Here is a 5,459-nt window from a genome sequence, read left to right on the forward strand (position 1 = left end):
GAGCTCCAAGGAGATTATGTTGAAAAATAAAAAAAAATTTACCCAAAAAAAATTGTTTTTATACTTCATTCTAAGGACTTATTGAACTACCCTCGTAACTCCGCAGAATCTGTACACTATACTAATTACTGTGCTTCTTAGGATTGTTCCTAACTATACTGCACATTTATGTTTTAGCAAATGTGTCGAAGGAGACGATTTTTTGATAGCTAAAGCTATTTTTAAATAGAAAATGATATGAACATATGGCTTTATATTACAAAACTACCCAGTAAATAAAAACAGATTCAAAGGAAATTAAAGTTAATATGGAGCTGCAGGTATTCGTCGAATCCCGAATGTGATGATTAGAATAAAAGTCTAGTCTTATCCGTTTCAACCCTTCGCGTCTTTTTTTTGAGGTTACGTTTAATAAGATTTTTTAGCTTATGTCTTGAAGCATTATTTAATTTGAATTTAAAGTAATCTATGAGAAGAGAAAAGCTATTTTGTGGGATATTCCCAGATACGAAGTGCGCTTGAACCCTCACGACGTGCGACGCACGTGCGGCGTGTCAGTGCAGGTATGGTGCGTGGATAGTTGTGATGTCCAGAGGGTATATCAATAATATTTAGATTTAAATTTTTTAATAAAGAGCAAGTAATTTTTTAAAGTATTTTATATTGTAGAAACAAGGGCATACGAAATATTTTTTCACAACTTCACAAACTGAAGGTCGTGCTACATGCGATTTTAGCATATTTGTGTTTACAATAATAAATTATTATTTTTTAAACTTTGGAAACTGATGATAAACGTGAAAACGGAAATTAATAGCCTATTTCTGGTTAAAATAATTTAAAAAATGATCAAGCCAGTAAAACAGAAATTGACTTTTAATTAGTTCAATAAGACATAGGCTATTTATGTATGTTTTCATTCTTTTAATATTTTCCCGAAGTTCCATAGAATAATGTTTAATATTGTGAACACATCAATAATTTCGTTTGTTTTTAAATTTAAACTTATTTAATATTAAAATTAAAAAAGTAAAAAATTATAGTTGGATAAATAAATAAAATTCATTACACGTTAAAATTCTTCAAGCATATGCATTCCATACTTCTTACTAATTCCCTCATACACATTTTGCAAATCACATACATTATTATTATGTATACATATCGTAAATATTTTTTTATAATTGATTAAATTAAAGTTTTAAACGAAAAATAAAAATAAATTATTGCACATTTTAGAAATCACACATTATTATGATTAAAAACTGTACTTCTTCCTTATGTAGTATCTATCAATAATGTCTCTCATAAAGTGGAATGCATTTGCGCGGCATGTGTGCCGCAAATCATGCCCATCACGAAATGCGGCGCAAATGTCTTGCACCTGCGTGCCCCTCACAAAATGGTCCGCATAAGCCTCGCACGTGGTGCGAGTAACGTGTCTCGCACGTTTCCTATCTGGTTCAGTGCTGGCTAATTACAGAAATGGAATTGTGTGATGTTTATTAATAAAACACTCATAAATACGGAACGTTTCACAAACTAGATTTTAAATCCTGCCACTCTCTATTGGGGATTTACAGGGTGCATTCACAAAGTTTTAAGACTAGTCTCAGAACAAAAAATGTATTAACTATTTTTGTATAGCTAACTAAAAGTCTTCGAAATACACTCGAGTCGCGGTACTGCGAAATTCAGTACTGCGAACTCCCTCTATTGAGTACGTTTTTCTCCCGATAGTGAGAACGACGCGATAATTCCTTCTCCCCCACTACTCATTTCTACATTTGATGGTATCGTCAAAAGTACAATTCACTGTAATTTAAATTTTAATTCACAATCAAATACATTCAATACTTACGGTGGAAGATTTTATATTAGTGATGTCTTTCAACGTCTCTTTCGATCTATTCATTTTAATGATTTTAATAATGCCATTGCTCATTGGCTCCCTGGAAGTGTTCGCGCGGAAGGCAGTGAAGGCACCTTGTCGAAGCTGCTTGGACGCGATTTGATACGATTTCAACGGTCCAGGCAGCTTCGACGATGTGACCTGACAGCTTTCTGCGCAAACTCTTGTAAAACACAAAAGAACGTGTTCTAAAACTGGTTAGTAACATGTTACGAGTATGCGAGTAACTCTGTCATCCCCCATACGCTAAAACAATTCTGTAACAGTTATAGAACGCTGTGACATACGACCTGTAACATTTCTAGAAGAATTCTAGAACTTGGTTACCAGTGTTATGTAACAGTTCTGTAACAGATCTAGAATGGTGTGTCACAACCGATCTGTGACATTTCGAGAATAATCTTAGAACTCAATTATAAATGGTGTATAAAAAAATGTTTAACAGATCTAGAACGCTGTGACAACCGATCTGTAACATTTTTAGAATAATTCTAGAACTTTGATACGCTGCGTTGTGAAAAATCTAGGACAATTCTATAAAAGTTATATAACAATTCTATAACAGTTCTAGAACTGTTAATTAGCAATAGGATATCCCGGGATATTCGATTTGAACCCATTTATGTCCCGGGTTATTCTAAAGATAACCCGTCGAAACATCCTGCCAAGCGGAAATTTTGATATCCCTATGAATATATTTTGATCCGGGATAGCGGGTACGCAGTGCCGACCTACAAAAATTATACGTCCGAGATATCCGAATTAGGGATATATAGAATATATAGAACGTCTGTGATCAGTTTGTTCTAGAAAAATTCTATAGTAATTGTTACAGTTCTAGAACAGTTCTGTTACAATTTTGTCACTGTTTTCTAGAATACTGTTATCTTTTTTTTCTAGAACAGTTCGGTCTCAATTTTCTCACAGTATTCTAGAATACGGTTACCTTTTTTTAGAACAATTTTGTCACCATCTTGTAACAACTATTATAGAACACAGTTCCTTTTTTGATCTGGAACAGTAACAGAACGTGTTCGCTGGGTATCAGCAATGGAAAGAACGCTGGCAGCGGTGTGTTGATGCTCGAGGGTTATACTCGTATTTCGAAGACTTTTAATTACCTATACGGAAATATTTACTAAATTTTTTTCTCGAGTCCAGTCTTGAAACTTAGTGCACGCTCCCTGTCGGCCCCTACATGAACTAACCAATATGGCCATGGATGATATATTAAATACACATAAAACATGACGAAAAATAGCAAAAACATAGCGTTTAACTGAAATGATTATCCAACTAAATAAATAAGTTCTGTAATAAGTAGCTCCCCTGAGCAAAATACTTCCGAGCTGATAATTGTTTGCTCCAATAATGAAATTTCCACGTAAGTATCGAAAATTAACCAGTTTCGTGCGTTAATGTGTGAGTGGTTGTGACTCTAAAGGGAATTCCAGCTAAAAGTTCACGTACAGGAACCTCGGAGGATGCTACACATGTTCCTATACACGAATCTGTAGAGGTAATCTTGACGGTTGCTGTGCAGGAATTTAGCGAAGAAAATTTACATGATTATCAAAGGAACCTTCATTGACAAAGGAACCTCTGAATGATTCTGTACTAGTTCCTTTGCGAACAAAATTGAGGCGCTGAATCCTGTACAGTAACGTGTATAGGATCCCTTATAAAAACCCATCAAAGAAACCTTTGAAAGGATCCTTTACAGAAACATGCATAGGTATCTTTACAGAAAGCCATCTCGAAAAATGATGTCGCTTACAGCTTTGAATTTGCTTTCCTTTTATTCACTTGAAGATTAAACTCACCATCGAGAGAGCCAAACCACTAGCAAACCCTCGTGGATTAGTTCCTACGTAGGTTCATATATAGGATTCTAAGCATCTTCTTGCAAATGAACCCACAGCTCAATTGGCTCAGTGAACAAACATGTATAGGATTATTTCAAAGGTTACCTCACATATAGGTTCCTTTGCAGGACCATGTACAGTTTCCTGCGCCAAATTCCTGTACAGGATCCGTCAAGATTATCTGTACAGGTTCGTGTGCAGTATCATATACAGGAACATGTGCAGGATCCCCGGAAGTTCCTGTACAGGAATTTTTAACTGGGATAAACAGCTCAATTTAAGTTCTCATAAAATGCCAAAGCTTGGAAATATTAAAATCTATCTTGCTCAACAACAAAAAAATGGGTTTTTCGGCAGTGCTTTAAATTGCTTCAGAATTAGCTACTTATGTCTACTCCAATAACATTTTTTATCCGTTAGAAATACTAATTTTAATGTAGTAAAGTCCTTTCTACAAAAAAAGACGATATGTTTACATTATATATTCTACACGCACTGCTTTATTGCAATTCTCATCGCCACTATAAATGATTAAACTTCCTGTTATTTCGTTTAGTACTGAAGTTAAATTACGGGTTTAAAGGCACAATGAATATATTTCAACTGTTTCCAGATTTTTTATATGGTAGCTCTGTACATTACAATCATACAAGAATTAGGAATATTTTGGCCTTATATTATATTTCTGGATGCAGCTGTAGCTTTTGCGTAACTACACAAACTATCTAAGTTCAAAAATGCCATTTTTTAGACTTTAACACACTTTTCAATTAAATTATTGCTACTACTCCATATTTTATCCATATATAGCTTCTGCGGCTATGTTTATATGATATCGCAGCGCCGCTTTTGGTGCCGTGGATGTTATCATTCCTAATTATCTTTAAATTCGTTTGAATCTGTTTTGAGACTATACACAACAACACTGACATACCACAGTGTATAATTGAGAATTCCTCTTGTGGGGTGGCGCAATGTTGATCAAATCATTCAGCTTTCAATGTAGGAAAGAAATATGACGCAAGTGAGTTTTGTAAAGGCTGTTAAAAAGGCTTCTTTCATATGGGTGTAAGATTCATTTTTGATCCATCTTAAGTCAGTTTAAATCGCGAAAGACTGGCGAGATGAGGTTGAACTTCCTAGTGCCATAACAAAATCTAAGGCCGAAATTGTTTACTATCTGTTGAGTAGGAGTTCCACCTTAATTGGGAATACGCGACGAAAAGAGTGCAGCTTCCTCATGCTGACATACACAGCTTTAATTTTTAATATCGTGTGCTCCTGAAAACTTTAATCTGAATGTGGATCCGGGAAGATCACGGTCGGATCGTATACACAGATCCGGGAACTCTCGTGGAGTGGGAAGCTACCTTATGAAATCTTCCGGTTAATTGAAAAATTGCCACTAGGGGGTGTAATAGTAGAGCAGTGTTATGTTAATATTTATAATTATGTTTGAATGGGAATGCCAGAAATTTAAGAAATGTAAAGAAGCTCGATAACAAAAACTTACTGATTAGCAACGTTGCAGATTGAATACTTCGTAAAAATATGTCTAGAAATACTGAACAAATTATATATTTCAATCAGTATTTTAGCTAAATTCAGCAAATGTTCGGTCTTACGGTCAATGATAAAATCAAAATAAAAGCATCCGAAATAACATGTGAAAAACATATTTA

At 34.7% G+C, this 5,459-nt stretch overlaps 1 protein-coding gene across 1 annotated transcript in view; it reads left to right on the plus strand.

Annotated features, from left to right (window-relative positions):
• Window positions 1-5,459, plus strand: part of LOC117174108 (MAM and LDL-receptor class A domain-containing protein 2-like) — a 35,006-nt gene that overhangs the window by 26,130 nt on the left and 3,417 nt on the right. The window lies entirely within an intron of this gene.

Source organism: Belonocnema kinseyi, chromosome 6 (genome assembly GCF_010883055.1).
Source record: "Belonocnema kinseyi isolate 2016_QV_RU_SX_M_011 chromosome 6, B_treatae_v1, whole genome shotgun sequence".
Taxonomy (NCBI): Eukaryota; Metazoa; Arthropoda; class Insecta; order Hymenoptera; family Cynipidae; genus Belonocnema; species Belonocnema kinseyi.